The sequence below is a fragment of the Hibiscus syriacus genome, unplaced genomic scaffold (assembly GCF_006381635.1).
Source record: "Hibiscus syriacus cultivar Baekdansim isolate YM2019G1 unplaced genomic scaffold, ASM638163v2 tig00110597_pilon, whole genome shotgun sequence".
In the NCBI taxonomy this organism is placed as follows: Eukaryota; Viridiplantae; Streptophyta; class Magnoliopsida; order Malvales; family Malvaceae; genus Hibiscus; species Hibiscus syriacus.
This window is the reverse complement of record NW_024062795.1, coordinates 7119369-7144117: the sequence shown is the minus strand read 5'-3', so window position 1 is coordinate 7144117 and position 24749 is coordinate 7119369. Positions and strand designations below refer to the sequence as shown.

At 36.0% G+C, this 24749-nt stretch overlaps 1 pseudogene; it reads left to right on the top strand.

Annotated features, from left to right (window-relative positions):
• The first annotated feature begins 900 nt into the window (after positions 1-900).
• On the top strand, positions 901-24598 carry LOC120134638 (annotated as a pseudogene).
• The last annotated feature ends 151 nt before the right edge of the window (positions 24599-24749 follow it).

The window sequence follows — 24749 nt, the reverse complement described above, 5'->3', positions numbered from 1 at the left end:
ATTAACTAAATTTTAGTTTTACCCTAAACCCTAAGCTAACAAACTAATAATTTCATATAATAAACTAAATTAAACAATAAAAAATTACCTCAAAAAAATGTTTAAGCCTTTATCTTCTTTTCTTCTTCTTCCTTTTCTTTCTCTCGATAAAGTTTCTATATGTGCTGCTTCTACTTTTACCCTAAACCCTAAACCTCCATATCCTCTATATAAAGAAAATGAGCATTGGAGAGCGTCATTAAATTTGATTGTTGAAGCAAATAATATTGAGCATTGAATCGTGTAACTATTGAGAGTTGAAAGGCTGCAATTCAACAACAATATTTGCTGCATTTAGCAGCTAAATTAACGCTTATGGATGCAGGAATCTCCCAGCTATGGATGCAACGCATGCATGAGGGAACAAAGGGTTAAAGCTTGGCTACAATCTCCCAGCTATGGATGCAGGAATCTCCCAGCTATGGATGCAACCCATGCACGAGGGAGCCAGCTATGGATGCAACCCATGCACGAGGGAGCAGGGTTAAGTTTGGTCGCCAGGGATAATTGGTCGAGGCTTGGTCACCGGGATTGCTTGGTGACCTACAAGGTCGCCGGGATTGTTTGGCGACCTACAAGGTCGTTGGGAGTGCATGGCGACCTTGTAGGTCGCTGGGAGTGCTTGGCGACCTTGTAAGGGTGTTGGGGAATGCATGGCGACCTGTTGGGGACGTGCATGTGCCATGCAAACGTCCATTAACTTTCCCGGGAAGCCATGGCGACGTAGTAGGTCGCCCGGAAGGCATGTCGACTTACGACCACACTGTTGATTTCGCCCTATTTCAACAAATAATATAGGGAATGCATCAGATCGTGATTTGTTTATTTTGAGTGCATTATATCGTGAATTTAACCCAGCTCCTGCTTGCTTCCTTTTATTTCTTTTGCAGAGCGACACAAACGAAGAAGAAGAGAAATATATAAGAATTTTTATAACTATAATAAAAAATTATGGCGTTCGGCGCCAATAAGGTGGGCCATGTGGTATCCGGTATTGGTGGGAACAACGTGGGCTAGATTTTGGCCGCCATGGCGGCGGCGCTCTTGATTCGCTTGCTCTCCGGGCCTGGTCCAGCTATCTCGCCGGAAGATGAAACCTTCCATGAAAACAACGAGAACGTCACCATCGATGGAGATGATGCTCCGCCGTTAGCTGGAAAAGTTTTTTCGGTCACTCTAACATGGAGGAACATAAACTGTTCCCTCTCTGATAAACGCTCAAAATCAGTAAGTAAATATTTTTTTTGGATAAGTAATTTATATTCCATCCAAGAAAGCAGCCTAGCTACTACAGTAAACAAAGAACATCAATACAGACCCCAGTTCAAGTATAAATGGCTATTAACATCCTCAATCCTAGGACATCCAAATCTACACAACTTGACTATAACATCCTCTTTTATGTTATTTACGACTACATCAACCGAGCGAGTCGAGCCTCGAAAGAGTCTATGATTACGCTCCTCCTAGACAAAATACAACAGACCAGTCCAAGCCAATTTCATGATACGAACTCTGATGGATTTGCCCTTCAAGTTTACAATCAACCAGTTGAAAATGTTACCCCAACTGTTAAGGTCATAACGAATATCACAAGCAATTAAAACAATCCCCCACACTTCTTTTGCAAAAGGGCATTCAGCAAAAAGATGATCGCGAGATTCAATGCCAGAGCCATACAAACCACATACATTATCAATATCCAAACCAAACCGAACAAGCCTGTATTTAGTAGGCAATCTGTCGAGAATGACCATCCACGAGATAAGAGAGAATTTTGGAATGTGAGCAGGGAACCAGATCAGTCTATGCCAGTTTACCTTCGTCTTGCAATCCCGGATATTGTCCCAAATCCATTTGCCGTTAATAAGACTCTAGTTGGGGCAAGGGAGGAATAAACGTCTAGCCTCCTCCCGCATACTCAGAAGCTTGCTCAGGATCCAACTGAAGTGAGCTTTACACTCAACATCCCAAAAGCTAACTGATTTGAAACAATATTCATTGATCCAGGCAATCCACAGAGAGCCTTCATTAGCCAAAATGTTCTTTATAAGGAGCAAACAACAAGCTTTATTCCACATCACAAGGCTTCGAAGACCCAAACCACCCTCAGACTTCAAGGAGCAAATATGGCTCCAACCCACACGATCCCCTTTAGTTGAAGAATCACTGCCTTTCCTGAAAAAAAGCATACAGAGGCATTCAATATCCTTAATAACACCCTTGGGCAGAACCAATTGCCTACTCCAATAGTTAAAAATACTGAATAAAACAGATTTAATCAATTGGAGCCTACCACCATAGCTCAGGTTCTTGTTAGAGCAAATCTTGAGCTTGTCCTTTATCTTGGTCAGAAGTGCTTCACAGTCTTTGCCAGTGAGCTCGTGGGTCACCAGGGGCACACCAAGATACCTCACAGGCATCTGTCCCACCCTGAACCCAGTAGCCATTCTGATATGTTCCAAGTCAAACATGTTCACACCATAAGAATATAATTCTATCTTTTGGGCATTAAGTTTAAGACCCGAAAGCTCATAGAACTTATCTAAAGTGCATTGCACTCCCAACACAGCGCCCAAAGAGCCATGACAAAAAACAAGCAGATCATCCGCAAAGCAGAGATGAGTGAGAGATATTCTTCTGCATTTAGGGTGGAACTTAAAAATACCATGCTTAGCAGCAGCATCTAAGAGAGAGGACAAAACATTCATGGCTAAAACAAATAGGTAAGGAGATAAAGGATCTCCTTGCCTAATCCCCCTACCTCCTTTAAAGAACCCCACCAAGCTACCATTTAAGGAAAGAGAGAACATAGGTGTAGTAATACAGGCCTTAATCCAATTACAGAAAGTACAAGGGAGACCCATAGCAGCAAGAACCTTCAACAAGAAATCCCAACTAACAGAGTCAAAAGCCTTCTGTAAATCAACTTTGATTGCACATCTAGGAGAAAGGCTCTTTCTAGAATAGCCTTTAACAATTTCCTGAGCTAGCAAGGTGTTATCAACAATGTTCCTGCCTTTAACAAAGGCTGACTGACTAAGTGATATCATACTAGGAAATAAAGGAGCAAGTCTATTGACTAGAATTCTTGTAATAGTTTTGTGAACTACTGAACAACAAGAAATAGGCCTGAATTCTTTAGCAAGACATGCATTAAGGGATTTATGAACCAAAACAATGGTAGTGGCATTGAATGCATGCAACAAACAGGAGGTCTGGAAAAAATACCTCACAACAGAAGTGAAATCAGCACCTAAAATGTCCCAGGCAGCCTTGAAAAAACCATAGGTGTACCCATCAGGACCCGGGCTCTTGTCCTTACCTTGCTTAAACAAGGCCTCCTTAACCTCCATATCAGTCACTTCACTAATTAAACAATTAGCAGCTCCTTCTGGCAGGGAGTAGTTTAACAGGCCTTTCAGATCTTCAATAGAACTACTCTTGACAAGAGGGTCCTCAACTCCAATTAGACTAGTGAAAAAACTTACTAGTTCAGTAGCCATGCCCTCAAAAGTGTCATAAAATTGACCATCTTCACCTTTAATTACTCCAATCAGTAAGTAAATAGTAGTAACAATTTTCCTGTGTTTTCTTAATTCTTTTTTATTTATTTCTTTTTGCATGGCTTCTGAGGAAATGCAAGGAAATTGAAAACATACTTGAGCTTAGAATTGAAAATGGTAGGATTTCTTGTCTTTTAAATATAAAAGATAGTACTATTTGTCTTGTGATAGGTTCGGTTTCTGCTTAAAAATGTGAGTGGAGAGGCAAAACCTGGAAGATTACTCGCCATAATGGGGCCATCAGGATCAGGGAAACCACTCTCTTAAACTTTTTGGCAGGTCAGATTTTGGCATCGCCGAAGTTGCATTTGTCAGGTCTTTTGGAGTTCAATGGGAAGCCTAGTTCAAATAAAGCTTACAAGTAATGACATTATTAACTTTGAAATCATTTGTAGAGTACTATATATCTGGATTTGATGGCATCTATAAGACTGTTTCTGGTTCTTGTAGATTTGCTTATGTTCAACAGGAGGATCTTTTCTTCTCACAGTTGATAGTTCGAGAAACATTATCTCTTGCTGCAGAACTTCAACTTCCAGAGATATCTTCTGTTGAAGAGATAGATGAATATGTGAACAAACTCTTATTTAAACTAGGCTTGGTAAGAATTACTTGATTTCCCTATGCTGGAGATATATGAACTTGTGAGGGTTGGAAACAGATTACTTTCACTGTCTTAGCTGCCGTTTGCTTTACAAGATTATTTAGTGACATATATATTCGGTGCTCCACTGGAAAGAATTTGCTACACTAATACCATATATAACAAATTGTATGATCTTTGCTTTAGGGTTAATACAAAAGATGTACAAAGAGGATTGTTCAATTAGTACTCAATTATCTATCATTAACATCTTTATCCTGATATTAATTTTCTTTCTGGGTGTTCTTTTATTCATTCTCCAAAAGGTCAGCTGTGCTGATTCAATTATTGGTGATGCCAAAGTTCGTGGGATCAGTGGTGGTGAAAAGAAACGCTTGGCATTAGGTTGTGAATTGATTGCAAGCCCATCTGTCATATTTGCTGATGAACCCACAACTGGTATGCACGATTAAGCATAATACAATTCTTCCTGTAAGATTGCTCTTGAGTCTTGATAACTCAAATTTTTTTCTTATGTTACATTTCATCTCACTGCTTCTAAGTGGTCTTTCAATGCTTAACATGAACCATCTGTCATGGCTCATGATTATGTCAATGCTTAACTAACGATTTGCTATCCTCGAGTAACATATGTCAGACACCTGAGGTGCAAAGGAAAAGAATGTAGCTAAGAGTAATAATTTTCAGAAGTTCTTCATAAAATATCTGCCATTTATAGGAAAGTGGATGAACAATAGAAAATAAGATTTTACATATCATGCCATGCCCAAATCAATTAGTTATAATATTTATCGTAGAACATCAATATAAAAAGAATAATTTATTGATTGAGCAGATATTCAGGGTTTGTGCTCTTAAGCACATTCAGGGACGTAGATAAAATGCTTATTATTTGAATTGTATGCGTGCGTAATGCCGTAATCAGAGATCAGCTATGGTAACAGAAAGGGGTGACTGGTGCTTATATGCTCTATTGTACATTTGACAAATTAAGTGCTCTATTGTACATTTGACAAATTAAGGCTGGATATCCTTAACTACCTGTATCGTGGGGGATAAGGCAGTATTTAAATGCAAGTGACAGATATAGACAACCTCCACAATGAGTGTAGCATGCAGATTTGAATTGTAGGCTTGTAGTCCATGGATAGACTACAGTTAAGAGCACAAGGTATGGAGAAACTGCATAAGCGGTCCTTGTTGTACTCATGAAATATAATTTGGTGTAAAAGTGTGCCTTTTCTATTGGTGTATCCAAAACCCATCACAGCAAAAGAAAAGGAAGATAGGAGAAGAGTTCTGTGGGAGAAGGGGTGGAAGGAGGGTTCAATGCAAAAACAAAGGAAAGGAAGATAGGGGGTGGAAAGAAGGGTAATAAAAACAGTGTAAGGGTCGATGTTGTCCATCGTTGACGGTGGAATCAACATATATCTTTTGATCGGCATTTTGATGAAGAAAAGGAAAAGAAGATAGGGGGAAGACCAGAAGACTGGAAGCTTGTGAAGAGGAAGAGGAAGAGGAACATAAAAAGAGAAGAACGCACGAAACCCCATAAAAAATAACAGCTGTTGTTTTAATATATAGTATTTTCATTATTATACTTTACATGGTTTATTAAATAAATTTAGTCCTTTTATTTTATAAAAAACTAAAATATTAATCACTGCCAATTACTATTATATAAAAATTATCACGAATAATGATCCCAAAATCCGTTCCAAAGAAACCTACCCCCAACGAACCGCAAACGATAAAATTAACAAATTATGATTCCGTACTCTTTTGTGAATCATAGGGAATCGCGAATTAGGTAACACTTCCATATATTAGGTTAAGTAAAGTATATTTTTTTCTCCTCCCAGTTAAACCACTTTCGGTTAAGTAGTGGTTAGAGGTTGTTAAGTAGTTAATCGATTGTAGTAGGTATAACAGCCTTGTACTGTAGCCTTCAAATAGCTGCTCAACCAGTGTAAATGATAATGAAGTTCATTCATAACAGAACTCCATTTTACTATATTCGTGCTAAGTTTCTTTTATAGTTAACATGGTATCATTCGCCTTTAGATCCTGAATAGGCTTTTGTTGTGCACTGTTCTTTCTTTTTTCTGGTTCTTGTATGCTTTCGAAGAGAAGTCGTGGTGCAAGGCTTGACGATGATGGTTGAGGATGAACAACTGACAGAAGCTAGCTCTCATACCTTTGCCAATAAAAGAATCAATGTCTATCTAACCGACTCAAACTATCTTCTTTGGAAGCAACAAGTAATTCTCATAATCAGAGGGCTCGGACTCGAAGGCTTTCTTGATGATTCCATGGTGGTTCCAGCAAAACTAACGCTTAATGATGCTAGTGAGCAAGTTGTTAATCCAGCCTATCTATGCTATGTCAAACAAGATAGCTCCTTGGCTTATTGGCTTCTTTCCACCATAAGCACCAACATTCTTCCTCAATTGGTTGGTGTTGAATCTATAACTGCTGTCTGGAATGCCATCCCCAGGCTGTATTCGAAGTTATCCACCACAAAAATAATGGCCTTGCATTGTCGCCTTAGATCAATGAAGAAAGGTTCTCAATCTATGAGAGATTACACCATGGTCATTAAAGAAATTTGTGACCTTTTAGCCACGTGTGGCAACCTTATCTCAGATATTGATCACATCGCCACCGTTCTTAATGGCTTCCAGCCGAGTATGAGCCAATAGTGGCTACGATTATTGCGAGCAGAGAACCATTTGCCCTCGACAATGTGGTTTCGGTCTTCATTGATGTTGAGTCTCGCCTTGATGACTCTTCAAGATTCTCAATATGGGTCAATTTCACACGCTACAACACCAACCAGGGCTCGGACACTCAACAATATAAGAATCGTGGGCCTGCTAAGTCTAAAAATACGGCTAGTAACAAGTATAAGGGGAAACCCAAACATCAATGTCAACTATGTGGAAAGTTAGTTCATCTAGTTGACAGGTGTTGGCATAAATTTGACCAGAACTTCAAAGACGTAACTGCTCAGCAAAGCTCCTCGTCTAATGCCATGCAAGCGAACATGTGCTCATGTTTCCCTCATACAAATGACTGTTATTACAGTCCCTTTATAAACACCAACGCAGGAGATAAAGATTCAGCTGACACCGAGCCACATGATAATGCACAGGTCAATGCATTAATGGTCAATGGTCATCTGAGCTATGCTAAATGGTTTCCTGATTCAGGAGCCACTCACCATGTGACTGGCACTACCTCTGCACTCTCGAGCAAACAAGCCTACACTGGCAGTGGTAAGGTTCACCTAGGAGATGGTTCCACTATTCCAATTGCACATATTGGTACAAATATTTTAAAGATTGACTCTAGAGATCTTTTGCTTGATCACATTCTGCATGTCCCAAATATTAATAAAAATCTTTTGTCAGTTTTGAGATTCACTCAAGATAATTTAGTTTTCTTTGAGTTTCACAAAAATATTTGTTATGTTAAGGATGAGAGCACAATAATCGTGCTAGTAGAAGGGAAGCTTGATGGAGGACTGTATAGCTTTGACTATCAAACCATTCAAGACACAGCAACACTAAACAACACTGTTGTAAAAAGTGCAAATGAATATTAGCTGTGGCACAAAAGGTTAGGGCATCCAGCAGCTGAGGTGGTGATGACAATCCTCAACAAGAGGCTAAGTGTAGATAAGAGTGAGGTGTGTGCAGCCTGTCAGATGGGAAAATGCAAAACTCAGCCGTTTCCTATGTCACAAACTATGTACAAACAACCATTTGAATTAGTAGAGGTTGATGTATGGGGCCCTGCTCCTATTATCTCTAGTGGTTTTAGATACTTTGTGAGCTTTGTAGACTTGTACTCGAGAAACAATTGGGTTTATCTGTTAAAGAATAAAAGTGAGGTTGCTGTCTCCTTTGAAATATTTGTTACCTTGGTCTCAAATCAATTTAAAACAACCATCCTTGCATTGCAAACTGACAATGGAGGTGAGTTTCATTTTCTTGAACTTGGCACTAAACTCAGGAAATCATGCCCACATACCTCACAGCAAAATGGGGTGGTGGAAAGGAAACACATGCATATAGTTGAAACTGTCTTGACTCTACTAGCACAAGCCTCAATGCCTCTAACTTTTTGGTCTCATGCAGTGTAACATCCCAAACTACGGGTTAGTGACTAAATTGTAAAATTTTAGAATTTGATGATTAAAGTGAAAAACTTGAATAGTTCAATGACTTATTTAAAATAATTCCTGAAGAGTTATTAGTAATTATTAAAAGAATGAGAGGGCAAAATGGTCATTTGATAGGAAATATATTTTTTCCTATATATGAATGAATCACGTGGGGAAAGGGGGAAGTTATCTTCTTCTTCTTCTCCATCGTGAGCAAGAGAGCAAAGGTAAGATTTTAAGTTGGGTTTTGATCATTAGATGATAACTAAGCTTAAGGAGAGCTTAAGTTGTCTTATAATCAAAAGATGAAGAAGTTATAAGAGATTAAATAAAATGAGTTTTTAATTGAATTTATGGAAAAGAGTTGATAAGTTGAATTTGAAGTTAAATTTGACTTGTCATCATGCTAATTAAGGAATATGAAGTGTTAGAATTGTATTTAGAACATATTGAAATTTGAGTATGATTCTTGAATTACATATGAGGGATAGGATTTTGAGGTTAAAGATGGTTTTCATGGATATAAGTTGGTTTAAGTAATGGTGGTTGGGTTTAATGACATGATAGGGGTTTAAAATAGAAGAATTGAGTGAAGAATTGATGATTTTTGGGCTTAAAATACAATTTCTGGGCATAGGGAATTAATACCCTATGAAGGGGTATCGATGCCCTCTCTTGAACAAAAATTCCAGTATGTGCAGGGGAACATATTCCCCCTAAATGAAAATGGAATTTTGGTTCATTGAACCGGCTTAAGTTATTAACATCAAGTTTAAGGTTTAGGATTCTGATAGTTGTTTTGAAATGTTATATTTATGTAGATATTGAGCATAAACAAGTTCCAGAATAATCAAAGGATTAGGATTGAATCAAACCAAGGCTAAGGTGAGTGCAATTTAATTGTACTTATTCTATCGAAAAACATTGGCTTGCGATGAGCCAGTGACGGAGTTACTATAGTAAGAAGTGACTCCTAAAATGTTATATGATTGATATGATTCTTATGAGTGCATTTTAGTTTATAGGATTATAAGGAATTGGACTTTTGATAAGTCTATTTCCAATAGTTATAGTGTATGGAGTATTGATTATAAGGATGTGAATGACATGAAATGTATGTATACTTAATTATATGAACTGATATGTGCTTATATGTGCTATGTGATTTATGTGATATTCCATATGTGAAAATAAAATATGAACTATAGGAAAGGATTATATGATGTATATATAAACATATGTGAACAAAATAGGACATGCATGTTTACATAAACACATGAGAAATAATAAAAGTTATATGATACGATTTATATGATTACATGCACATGTAATATATTTTATATGATATGGATCTATGTGACTACGTGAGAAAGAATATATGTCTATGAGAAGACATAAGAACAAGGTATAAGCTATGTGACATGTGAACATGAATCATATGAAAATGTTCTACGTGTAAGTGAACTATGTGTCGATATGAATAAGTGTTAAATATGAAAAATAATGCCCATGTTATGTGTCATGAGATCTAGAGGTATAGTTGGCATGCCAAGAGTCGAGGGTTTACGCGGTCCTTTGGAACAATTCTACGTGGTCATTCGGGACATATATGTATTCTTTGGAACATGTATGAGGTCTTTTGAGACACCTACTTGATCCTTGGTATATGTATATGATTCTTAAGGAATTTATATGTGGTCCTTAGGGACAAATCTTAAATGGCACTACGGTGCATTTCTACGTGGCACTTCAGTGTAATTCTACGCGGTCTTTCGGGACAAATTCTACGTGGCACTTCGGTGCAATTTATATGAGCTGTGGTGACAGCATTTATGCACAACCTCAATGTACACAAATATCTTAAGTTCTCAGTAATGTACATGGGCTAATAAAGAGACAATAACAAATACAATACCTATGATGTATATGCTTATGGTGATATGAAATATGTTACATGAATTGTATGATGTTATGTGTGTTATACGATATACAGAAATGATAAGTACAAAGTCATATGATAAATAGAGAGTATGATGATGATGGTATATGAATGCATTTTATTATATGAAATGTTCTATAGTTTTATTACATATTTTATATGTCTCACTAAGTCTATGACTTAGCGTGTGATTGTTTCACACGTAGGTTTCGAGAAGAGGAAGATTGATAAAAGTTATGCAAGATAGGTCAGTTTCTCCTTTCCAAAGATCAGATCAGAAAAGAAGTTAATAGTATGTATTTTGTAATACTTATAGGGGTTGGCATGTAAACAAAGATTTAAATCCGATATGTTTTAATCGGTTTTGTAAAATCATATGATTGATTTTTCTAATGTTTTAAATGTGTATATGTAAATGAAAATTTTATACGGATGAAACCTTAGATTTTAATGAATTTATACGTATTTTACGGAAGTACTGTAGCAGTAATGTAGCAGGGTATCGGTTCCCTGTAGCAGGGGAATCGGTTTCCCTCTGACAATCTGGAAAATTTTAACATTTGGGCACTGTTCATAATGTTGTTCACAGTACTGTTTATTATTGTTCATACGTTACTGTTCATACCATATTTTACTGTTCATAAATATGTTTTTGCCTCAAAATTTTTTAACAAGCACAATTCAACAATATATGATCGTATTTTCTTTAAAAGAGTTCAAATGTTATGATATTTTACAAGAATAAAGGTTTTAAAGTTAATGTGACATCTCAGACTCGTATACGGGTCGGGTACGGGTTGGGGTGTTACATTTAATGGTATCAGAGCTACGATTTAGCTGATTCTAGGCTAAAAACAAAGTCAAAAGTGTTTTTAAAAGTATACATGCCAACTTAAACTGAAAAAATTTCTGATCTGATAATGTAAGGAGTGTACTGTCTTGATAATAGAGTTAAAATGTTATGTTATATTAGATGTATGATTATAAGAGTTTCCAAAGTGAAACATAAGATAATAGACTGAAGGTAATAGCATTCACCTGCCCTGGCCAGGCAGGGAGAAGAGCGAAAAATCTTAGGGCGTGCATGTACAAGATTAGAGAATGTTTCATGATGTTAAATGATATTATGATGTGTTTTTAATTTTATACTTCTATAATTCATATAATGAATATATCGAAAAGATTTGGGAACACCCGAGTTTAAGGGTGAATTTGAGAAATGTTCCATTGTTATGGAAATTTGATTAAATGATAGAAAGATAATGTTAGAATGTTTTCATTTCTCCAAAGTGAAGAAGTTAAATTGAGTAGTTTCGTTACTATGTCGGTAAGCTAGAAGTATGGTGAACAAATGTCACCATAAGAATGTTAAAAGATCAAGTGATGTGGTTATCATTTGTAGAAGAATTCAAGAATAAGTACATGAATGATCAGTTCATAAGACAAATGAAGCTGGAATATATGAGCTTGAAGCAAGGGAACTATACATACATGTGTATGAGTATAAGTTTAATAAGTTAAGCAGATTTATTGTTGAGTTGATTCTGATTAAGAAGGATAAGAAAGATACAGGTAATTGGTTGTTTAGGGCTTGTGCCTTAAATTAAAAAAAGTGTTACTGGTTTTGAATTTGTTCTCATTTCAAGAAATGGTTAATTGCGTTAAAGCTCTAGAGAGAGCTCAGAATGAAAGGATTGGAGAATAAAAGTCTTAGATGATTAAGAGAATTAATGCTTTATAGAGTTAAGCACCATCAAAGAAAGATAGAGATTCTGGTTTTCAACTTTAAATCAGATATGAATTAGTTGTATTCTCCGCCAGAGAATCAAATCAGATGAGATTCCGACAGACTCAAGCAGTAGGGTTTGATCTTGAAAGATTAAACAAGGAGTTAATTGATAATAAGTCAGGGTTAGAGACAACCTTTGTGAATTGGGTTAAAAGATTTGTTAGAAGTTATGAAAATTTAAGTAGGAAAATTATTTTAAAGGGATGATATGAGTATTGAGATCGGGTAATTGTTGAAACAAGTGGAGAAAACACAAGTATAAGAATGATAAAGAATAAGGTTCTGTGCAAGTAAAGCTGACTATCAAATTTATGAAAATATGATAAAGAGTGATAGTTAGGATAAATATATGTGATATACAAGAGCATGTGAGTATAAAGGACATGATATGAAATGAATGAAAAAGTATAAGGGAAAAAAGGGGTAATGAAAGAATTAAAGTAATGAAGTGAAGTATATGGTAGCACGAAAGATTTATTGAAGAGGTGGTATGAGAAAAGGAATAGTAAACGTGTAGATAGTATTGTATATCAGCAAGAGTATGGATATGATAAGAGTTTATACTTTAGAAGGAAAGAGTTAGCATTGGCTAACAAGATTTTGTGATGAAAAATGTATTGGATACAATTGTATATTTTGACCATAATAATGTGATAAAATTGAAGTGAGGATTCATATGGTTGAGTAAAGCTGAGGATTGATAAGAAAAGTTTAAGAATGAGTATATTGGTAATCGGTTTATAAGACAAAGCAAATTACAAAGTTTGATTTTGAAATAGAAGAATAGTAATGTGTGTGAGTAAGAGTTCGAGTTTTAAAAAAAATTGAGTAAGATATGGTTGAGGAAAATTTTGATGGAAAAGAATGTATATGATTTGGATTGATAAGGGTTGTATCCTAGATTCAAAAGTTAAGGATTGTGTTCAGAAAATAGAATGTGCAACAGAACAATGTTAGAGAATCTCCACTATCTTAAAGTGGAAAAATTAGATGAAGTAATTTAGTTGCTATGCGGTTGAGCTAAAATATGGTAAATAAATGTTATAATGGGAATAATGGAATATTCATTAATGTGAATATTGTTTCGGAAGGAGTTTAAAGAAATAGGGACATCAATGATTATTTTATAAGATAGAAGACGTTGAAATGTTGAGTGTGAACAAATAAAATTTCATGATGCATGAGAATGAATGTGGATTTGATAAGTTAAGTAAACTATTGTTGAGATATTTCTGATTGGAAAATATGTATATGATTAATTGATTAGGGCATGTGCCCTAAATTGAACAATTGTAAGAGTAAAGGTGATAGAGTTATAAGATTGGAAGAAATTATAAGTACATGAGATGGTAAAGGAAAACATTTTGTATAAATAAAGGGAATTATCAAAGTTACGAAGATGCGATGAAGATCAATAATCAGGGATAAGTATAAGCGATATGAAAAGAGTATGAGAGTCTGAGAAAAAGATATGACATAGGTTGTAAGGAGATTTGGATTTGTGAAGGAATGAAGAACTAAGGAAATTAAATGATGAAGTTTAAAAGCTCAAGTATGACAAGAATTATGTGAGGTATAAAGTATGAGTTAGTATAGAAAAAAATGTTCGTAAGACTATATGAAAAATTGTTGGATTTTGTCAAAGTGTATGTATTAATCATCTGTAATGAGGATTTAAGATTATGTTTCTTGGTCAAGTGGACGTGTACAGAGAGATAAAGAATGATTCATACGTATTAAGGAAGTTAAGATGTAGATGAATAATGATAGAATAAAAGTTGGTAATTAGAGACTTATGAGGAAAGTGAATGATTTCATATTTTGAGTGATAAGAATTGATGTTACTATTTATATGATAAGGGATATGATATAGATGTATAAAAGAAAAAGGTAATTGAAGGATTGAAGTAAGTTAGCACCTTTTGTTATAAAAGGGTGATTATTCCTTAGAGAAATACGTGAGATTATATGAAAAGATTTTTTTGCGTATTGTAGTACATACAAGAATTAAGGAATGAGTAAAGATTTGGTTTATGGTGTAAAGCGATTAAAGAATGATGAAGGAAATCAATTGATTCATAATATTGAGTAGTAAGGATTAGAGTATTGTCTATATAATGAATGACATTATATGGATTTATAAAAGTCGAATGTATATGAAGAATTGAGTAAGGGAAAAAGATAAGTATGTTAGCGATAAACAGGAAAGATTAAGGAAAGAAAGCAACATGAGAATATTAGAAGATATGTTCTTATTAATGTGGGCAAGGAAAATTCGAGGACGAATTTTCTTAAAATGAGGGGAGATTTGTAACATCCCAAACTACGGGTTAGTGACTAAATTGTAAAATTTTAGAATTTGATGATTAAAGTGAAAAAAGTTGAATAGTTCAATGACTTATTTAAAAATAAATCCTGAAGGGTTATTAGTAATTATTAAAAGAATGAGAGGGCAAAATGGTCATTTGATAGGAAAGATATTTTTTCCTATATATATGAATGAATCACGTGGGGAAAGGGGGAAGTTATCTTCTTCTTCTTCATTTTTTCTTCTCCATCGTGAGCAAGAGAGCAAAGGTAAGATTTCTTAATTTTTGATTTTTAGCTGAATTTTAAGTTGGGTTTTGATTATTAGATGATCACTAAGCTTAAGGAGAGCTTAAGTTGTCTTATAATCAAAAGATGAAGAAGTTTTAAGAGATTAAAGAAAATGGGTTTTTAATTGAATTTATGGAAAAGAGTTGATAAGTTGAATTTGAAGTTAAATTTGACTTGTCATCATGCTAATTAAGGAATATGAAGTGTTAGAATTGTATTTAAAACATATTGAAATTTGAGTATGATTCTTGAATTACATATGATGGATAGGATTTTGAGGTTAAAGATGGTTTTCATGGATATAAGTTGGTTTAAGTAATGGTGGTTGGGTTTAATGACATGATAGGGGTTTAAAATATAAGAATTGAGTGAAGAATTGATGATTTTCGGGCTTAAATTACAATTTCTAGGCATAGGGAATCGGTACCCTATGAAGGGGTATCGATACCCCCTCTTGAACGAAAATTCCAGTATGTGCAGGAGGAACAGATTTCCCCCTGGGGGGTATCGATTCCCCCTAAATAAAAAATAGAATTTTGGTTCATTGAACCGGCTTAAGTTATTAACATCAAGTTTAAGGTTTAGGCTTCTGATAGTTGTTTTGAAATGTTATATTTATGTAGATATTGAGCCTAAACAAGTTCTGGAATAATCAAAGGATTAGGATTGAATCAAAGCAAGGCTAAGGTGAGTGCAATTTAATTGTACTTATGCTATCGAAAAACATTGGCTTGCGATGAGCCAATGATGGAGTTACTATGGTAAGAAGTGACTCCTAAAATGTTATATGATTGATATGATTCTTATGAGTGCATTTTAGTTTACAGGATTATAAGGAATTGGACTTTTGATAAGTCTATTTCCAATAGTTATAGTGTATGGAATATTGATTATAAGGATGTGAATGACATGAAATGTATGTATACTTGATTATATGAACTGATATGTGCTTATATGTGCTATGTGATTTATGTGATATGCCATATGTGAAAATAAAATATGAACTATAAGAAAGGATTATATGATGTATATATAAACATATGTGAACAAAATAGGACATGCATGTTTACATGAACACATGAGAAATAATATAAGTTATATGATATGATTTATATGATTACATGCACATGTAATATATGTTATATGATAAGGATCTATGTGACTACGTGAGAAAGAATATATGTCTATGAGAAGACATAAGAACAAGGTATAAGCCATGTGACATGTGAACATGAATCATATGAAAATGTTCTACGTATAAGTGAACTATGTGTCGATATGAATAAGTGTTAAATATGAAAAAATAATGCCCATGTTATGTGTCATGAGATCTAGAGGTATAGTTGGCATGTCAAGAGTCGAGGGTCTACGCGGTCCTTCGGGATAATTCTACGTGGTTCTTCAGAACATATATGTATTCTTTGGAACATGTATGAGGTTTTTTGAGACACATACTTGATCCTTGGTATATGTATATGATTCTTAAGGAATTTATATGTGGTCCTTAGGGACAAATCTTATATGGCACTACGGTGCATTTCTACGTGGCACTTCGGTGTAATTCTACGCGGTCCTTCGAGACAAATTCTATGTGGCACTTCGGTGCAATTTATATGAGCTGTGGTGACAGCATTTGTGCACAACCTCAATGTACTCAAATACCTTAAGTTCTCAGTAATGTACATGGGCTAATAAAGAGACAATAACAAATACAATACCTATGATGTATATGCTTATGGTGATATGAAATATGTTACATGAATTGTATGATGTTATGTGTGTTATACGATATACAGAAATGATAAGTACAAAGTCATATGATAAATAGAGAGTATGATGTTGATTATTATTTTAAATGTTCTATAGTTTTATTACATGTTTTATATGCCTCACTAAGTCTATAACTTAGCATGTGATTGTTTCACACGTAGGTTTCGAGAAGAGAGAAAGATTGATAAAAGTTATGCAAGACATGTCAGTTTCTCCTTTCCAAAGATCAGATCAGAAAAGAAGTTAATAGTATGTATTTTGTAATACTTATAGGGGTTGGCATGTAAACAAAGATTTGAATCCGATATGTTTTAATCGGTTTTGTAAAATCATATGATTGAATTTTCTAATGTTTTAAATGTGTATATGTAAATGAAAATTTTATACGGATGAAACCTTAGATTTTTATGAATTTATACGTATTTTACGGAAGTACTGTAGCAATAATGTAGCAGGGTATCGGTTCCCTGTAGCAGGGGAATCGGTTTCCCTCTGACAATCTGGAAAATTTTAACATTTGGGACTGTTCATAGTACTGTGTATTACTGTTCACATTATTGTTCATACGTTACTGTTCATACCATATTTTACTGTTCATAAATATGTTTTTGCCTCAAAATTTTATAACAAACACAATTCAACAATATATGATCGTATTTTCTTTAAAAGAGTTCAAATGTTCTGATATTTTACAAGAATAAAGGTTTTAAAAGTTAATGTGACATCTCATACTCGTATCCGGGTCGGGTATGGGTTAGGGTGTTACATGCAGTCCTTAGTGCAGTGTACCTCATAAACAGAATGCCCTCTAAGACCCTTGGCAATATTTCTCCTTATCAGAAGTTGTATGACAAGCCTCCTAATTACAGGTTCCTGAAAATCTTTGGCTGCCAATGCTTCCCCAACCTTAGGGTGTTCAATACATACAAATTGGATTTTCGGTTCAAGGCTTGTGGTTTTCTAGGGTATTCACGAATGCATCATGGTTATCAGTGCATGGATGAGCATGGCAGGATCTATGTGTCCAGAAGTGTAGTGTTTAGCGAATACATTTTTCCTTTTTCTCACAAAGCAGTAACTCATAAGAAATATGATGATGAAGCAATTCGATCATGGGTTGTACCAGTTGTTAGCAACCCACACAAGCAAACCAGGACTGTCCCAAGGTTAGGTACTAACACTGATGTCAGTATTGGTCAAGGAGTGGAAGCAAGCAGTGCTAGTCTACCTGCCGCAACAGGAAATGAACTGCACATGCATTCTGGAGAGCATTCAGTAAATAATGAACCTGGCTCTCCTACTCATGAATTTGCTGTTGATGTCTCTTCTCAACAAGAACAGTCTGCCTCTGCTGAGCAAGAACAGTCTTCCTCTACTGAGCAAGTTCAAAACCCAGAAACTGTCCCAGCAACTCGGGTGAGCAATACTCATTCCATGATAACTCGTAGCAAGCATGGGATCTTTAAGCCAAAAATCTACTCAGTTCAATGCAAAGCAGTGCCTGGTGACATTCGAGCTACTCTTAAAGATGATGACTGGAGGATGGCTGTAATGGCTGAATATAATACACTTATTAGTAACAATACATTGGACATTGTAGAGTTGCCACCTGGTAGGAAAGCCATTGGCTGCAAATGGCTCTTCAAGGTAAAGAAGAATGTTGATGGCTCAGTTGAGAGGTTGAAAGCTAGACTGATTGCCAAGGGGTATTCTCAAATACCAGGCTATGATTTTATGGACACTTTTAGTCCTGTGGTTCGGTTTTTCACAGTAAACATATTGATCTCACTGGTTGTTTCATGTCACTGGCAAATCAGACAGGTGGATGTCAACAATGCATTTCTAAAAAGCGATTTAAGCGAGGATGTATACATGCAACAGGTTCCTGGCTTTGAAGAACAGTCCAATGGAGTTGTTTTGGTGTGCAAGCTGAAGAAGGCACTATATGGATTAAGGCAAGCTCCAAGAAACTGGTTCCTTAAACTAAGAGACTTATTGCTTAGCTTAAGATTCAAACCTTCGAGGGCAAACTCCTCACTATTTATTCGCCAAGAAGATCATGAAGTGGTGTACATGGTCGTGTACGTGGATGATATTCTCATCACATGTAGTTCCCAACTCGAGGTTGATCGGATAGTTCATGCACTGCATGAGAAATTTTCCCTGAAGGACCTCGGGCAGCTTAAGTACTTCCTTGGCATAGAAGTACACCGATCGAATAATGGACTGTTCCTCAGTCAAAAGAAGTTTATTACTGAACTGCTACATAAGAATCAAATGTCAAGTGTGAATTCAACCTCCACTCCTATGGCAACCACAACCAAACTTAGTAAGAATGATGGGGAAGTGTTAAACAAGCCTCAACAGTACAGAAGTGCAGTTGGGGCACTGCAGTACATCTTCCATACGAGGCCAGATATCTCATTTGCAGTCAACAAAGTTGCAAAGTTCTTGCAAGAGCCCATTGAGGTTCATTGGCTTGCAGTCAAACGTATCCTGAGGTACTTACGAGGAACACTAGAAACTGGCCTTTGGTTTCTAACTCAAGCACAAAAGCTGGTGACACTCAATGCCTTCTCGGACTCTGATTGGGGAGGGGATGTTGATGACAGAAGGTCGATCTCTGGTTACTGTGTGTATAACGAAAACCACCTGCTGGCATGGAGCTAAAAAAAGCAACGCGCAGTGTCCAGGTCCACTGCAGAAGCTGAGTACATGAGCCTCACAGATGTCACTTCTGAAGTTGTATGGATCAAGGCTGTGCTGCAAGAGATGCATATTGCACTCCCTGAAGAGCCTAAGCTATGGTGCGACAATACAAGTGCAATAGTTATGGCTGCAAACCCCATATTGCATGCAAAAAAAAGCACATTGAGCTCGATCTGCATTTCGTGCGAGAGAAGGTGGCAGCACATAAAGTGCAAATCAACTATGTGCCAACCAGTAGCCAAGTTGCAGACATACTAACAAAACCTCTTCCCTTGGTCAAATTTGATTTGTTTAAGAGTAAATTGTGTGTTTTTGAGTTGAAGGAGGTTTGTAAGAAACAGGGTGAATGTTAAACCACTTTCGATTAAGTAGTGGTTAGAGGTTGTTAAGTAGTTAATCGGTTGTAGTTAGGTATAACAGTCTTGTACTGCAGCCTTTAAATAACTGCTCAACCAGTGTAAATGATAATGAAGTTCATTCATAACAGAACTCCATTTTGCTACATTCGTGCTAAGTTTCTTCCATAGTTAACACTCCCCACTAGAATTAGTGTATCACCATTACTATTTTTGCCAGACTTGACTTTGATCTTCCAATTTCTTTTGGTGCATACAGGATGCTTTCCAAGCTGAGCAAGTAATGGAAACACTCCGCCTACTTGCACAAGATGGTCATACTATAATTTGCTCAATACATCAGCCTAGAGGTTCTGTGTATGGTAAATTTGATGACATCGTGTTGCTAACAGAGGGCACACTTGTTTATGCTGGCCCTGCACATGATCAGCCACTGGAATACTTCTCCAGATTTGGGTTGTAATCAAACTTGGCTCCTGTTAATTATGGAATGCACTGCCTGCCTGCATACCATGGTTCTTTGTTTTGTCTTAATTCTTTTTTATACTGATCAGAGTGATTTTTATTGACTGTGACTTGTGATTGGAAGAGACCTGCCAAAGCCTGCGACGTGATATCTTTTGTTTAAAAATATTTAACCTCTAAAAGGTGCATGGTTGGATTTTAGGACGAAAATTATCCATTGTTTTCTTGCTACGAATCCTGATTAGCATCGATATACTTGTACGCTGGACGAGGTTTCTAATGCAACACTAGCACTCACATTATGCTTGAAGTATAGCTGCATGTTTGCGCATCTGTCTGCTTAAAACTTAGTAGTACAGGGGAAAAGTTAATATTGCTATAGCCTCATCATTTATCAATATACTGTTAATCTGTGATTTATACATTAGCATGTGAACTCGCTATGTTTTTCCATTTTGTTTAGGAAAGTGGATGATCTACACATTCTCTCTCTATATGTATTACACACACACACATGCATATTATTGTTTCATTGATTCCATGTTTGAAAGACTTTTGAGGATCATGAACTGGTTATTTTCTTCTGCTTTTGTTTGCTTCATTAAATAATGACTGTTTCAACCTCTGCTTCTAGATGGAAATTATCTAACAACAGTGTACCAGAATCTGAAATAATGAGACTTATGCTTGAATATTGGTTAGTCAACAGGTACCAGTGCCCAGATCATGCAAATCCTGCTGAATTTTTGGCTGATCTTATATCCATTGACTACAGTTCTGCTGATAGTGTCTACTCTTCTTAGAAAAGAATCGATGCTCTTGTTGAAGCATTCTCAACACAATCATCAGCGGTTCTTTACACCACTTCACTTACCGGAAAGACTGGTCCGAGGCATGGCATGAAGTTCTGCAGGAAAATTACTGCGAAGAGGAAATGGGTTTAGTGGAGACAGTTCTGGTTGCTTCTAAAACGTGCATGGATGCAAGTTGGTTTTTCTACTATTTAGTATAAACTTTATGTCTGTTTAGTTTTTATTGCTGTCTTAAAGGTTTAAAGACATGATAGAATATAACAATAATCTCTCCTTTCCATTCTTTGGTTTGATTAAGAAATTCTGGTACTCCATTTTTCTGGTATATAACTGCTTCATTTTACCCATTCTGGCTAAGCATTCTAATGCAGTTAATTTCTATTTAACCAACATCTAATGCTTTATTCCTTCCTTGAAGCTAGAGTAAGAATGAAAAGAGAGCCTAAAATCAATAAAATCATTGTAAAATGTTAGTCTTCTTTTTTGACTTTTTTTCCATACAAATCTTGCTAATTTCTTTGTTTCTTTTGTATTGGGTGGCTGTGTGTGTACCTGTACCAGTGCATGTATTCAGAATGATCCTAACTTCTGTTCCTTATTGTCAATTGAAAAAATGGTTAACCAGGCTCCTCGTGATGGACCAACAAATAAAGTTAGAGCTAGAATGTCAATTGCGTCAGCTATAATATTTGGGTCTGTTTTCTGGAGAATGGGAAGATCTCAAACGTCCATACAAGACAGAATGAGGTTGCTTCAGGTATGAAGTCTTCAGTTTCCTTGAAATTCTCGCTTTCTTTTGTGTGTTAAAATTGCGACCATGCAATTTTTGCAGTATGTGAAGTCTCTTTGATCCTGCTTTTGGCTCTGACTCATGTCTTTTATAAGAAAGTGGCCGAAATGAATAGTTCAAGTGTTTTTTGTGGGGGAGGTTGGTGGAGGGAGATTGGTTGAGTGTGGAAGGTATTGTGGAGGATTTTTCTTTTTGACCATGGCAGAAATTGTTGCACCTGATAAATGGAAATGAACCATTTGGATTATGTGCCCTCATTCAAAAGGGTTTTTAGGTTTTTACGGTTCTCATATTATGGATATAATTAGTAGTTTGTTCTTGAACTCCGGTGGGTAGTTCATCTAATGAAAAATCTGGCTAATTTCAGACTTTCACTGGTGTTGCCTTGGGACTTCCATCCTCTCCCAGTGGTTTCATAGCTCATAGGCACTCTGGAGTCCACACTAACTCCTCCAACCATTAACCATGCCCCTTCCTGAAAATTGATTCTTTTTCGTTCTACAAAGTATGTGGTGTTTTCATTTGATATATATGTGATTCTTAAGTGACAAAAGTATTAAAGTTCCTTAACACTGTTAGTAATCATATGCCTTGTGTCAGGTTACTGCAATAAACACAGCAATGGCAGCTCTCACAAAGACTCTGGGTGTATTTCCCAAGGAACGTGCAATTGTAGACAGGGAACGTTCTAAGGGATCTTATGCATTGGGACCCTATCTTCTTTCCAAATTGATAGCTGAGATACCTGTGGGAGCAGCATTTCCTCTAATGTTTGGGACTTTGCTGTATCCCATGGCTGGCCTTCATCCAACCTTGTCCAGTTCTTTTTCATAGTATTTCATAATGAAGTTCTTTATATTATGGGTAAATTACAGCCATGGTTACCAACTATGGGCAAGTTTCTCGTTAACTAATTGATAGGAATGTGATGTGGCTGTTTATAAAATAGTTATAATAATAGATTTCACCCGTAGGCCATAACCTTTAGGATCAAATTGTTACAATGTGTTAAGTTTAAGGGCGAAATCTAGTATTATACCAATTTTATGAACAGCCAAATCATCTTCCCGTCAATTAGTTAACTGCTAGTGACAAAATAAAGAGAAACAATTAGTTGAGTGACCAATTAAGTACATTTAATGGTAGGGTGACAAAAAAGAAACCCATGGTTGGTGACCACGGGTACAGTTTACCCTTATACTATTTACACTAGGCGTAAATATGTTGCACGAAATCTAAAATTGTCATGTTTTGTTGAAGTAATTGCTTACCACTTGCCTCATTTTCTGAAGAACATGAAGAAAAACACAAACAATTATTGTTAGTATTTTTGTCAATGTGCATAAAAAACACGGATTTTGGTTTATGATTGTCAAGGTTGAAATATATGACAAAACTTGAGGCACTAAGATCAACAGTTGGGTGATAATTTGGTTAGTTCTATCATGGTGATTTGGTGATCCGACCTTGAAGTTTGACTTTTTAGATTTGGGAAGTTCTGCGGAATTGTGACTGTGGAGTCTTGCTGCATCTGCAATGGGTCTGACAGTAGGGGCCATGGTCCCAACAACTGAAGCAGCAATGGCCTTGGGACCCTCTCTTATGACGGTCTTCAGCGTGTTTAGAGGGTATTACGAAAATGCAGATAATACACCAATTATCTTCCGTTAAATTCCCCGTGCTTCTCTAATAAGATGGTAAATGCATTAGTACTAAGATCTGATAATTTGATTATAAACCAAAACCATAGTTGTTTGTGCTTTTTGGAAGATAAGTCGCATCTTTGTTTACATGCTTTCAGGCCTTTCAAGGGTTTTGTGTCAATGAATTTACCGGTCTTAAATTTGATCGCCAGCATTCCTTTGACATTCAGGCAGGAGAACAGGTATTTAGGGAGCATAATTCCCTCTATTTTAATTTCAAGCTGAAATTGAAAGACTACCTGGCATAGATCAAGACAAAACTATGAAAATGAATGTTCTGTTTGAGAATGAGATAAAATAAACATTATTAATGTTTGAATCTGTGTTCCAGTGTATGTAACCGAAGTTAGCATGATGAGTAGTCAGGTTCTTTAACTACATTCTAGAACAACTGATATTATTAAAAGATATTCAAACAATAACTGACCTCCTTGTTCTTGGTTTGGTTAGAACAAATTAATCTGCAAAGAAAGCGACAAAGATACATGCTTTCCTCAAATTTATTTGCAACAATGCGGTTATCATTTTGTGCTAGGAATAACTTGTATTTATAGGAGGGCTAATGTAGATGACATAATGGGGGTTAAGCAGTCTCATGAGCTTTCCTTTTAGCCAGATGGTGTCTACAATAAGATTTTTCAGTTCATGTTAAGTATTCGCATGAGGCTTTCCTCGTAGTCATTTCTAGTCTATGGTAAGATATTCTTTTCCTTACTTCATGCAGGCACTCGAGCGATACTCCCTGGGAGGATCTCCTATCAGTGATACAATTATTGCTCAAATTAGAATTTTGTTGTTTTGGTATAGCACCACTTACATCCTCCTCGAGAAAAACAAACCGAAATACCTGCAGCTTAAGGAGCCTGCATATGAGCAAACTGAACCAAAGCTAAAGCTTGAACCTTTATTAGAAACCAACCAACCTCCTCCAATCAAACAAGATGAACAAAATGAGCAACTTGAATCACTTCTAGTTGACCGAATCGAACCATTCGTCCTAGAAGGTTTGTAAAAATTTAGGCATTAATGATGATGTAATAAGAAGTGCTACTATTTATTGATTTATGTCATACAGGTGCCAAGTAAAGGAGATATCTTTGCAATAAAGGAGGGTCTCATGCATTTTCTAAGCTACATTTACATCAATTGTATACCTTTCCATGTAAAATTGATCGTCCGTAATGGATCTTTATGGTATCCATATGAATAATCTGTGCTACAGTTACAGATATCTTTGACATCTTTTGTCTAATGAATGGCTAAAACCAGGAACATCTAGTTTTCCTAATGTTATTTATTTAATTATCATTATTAATATTATTATTTTGGCTTGCAAATTCCTAACAAAACGATTATGAAATTAATGATGGATTAAAAACGAAAAATGTTGTCGGTTTAATTTGTCGGGTCACTTTGGTGACTCAATGTGGTACTCCCAGAT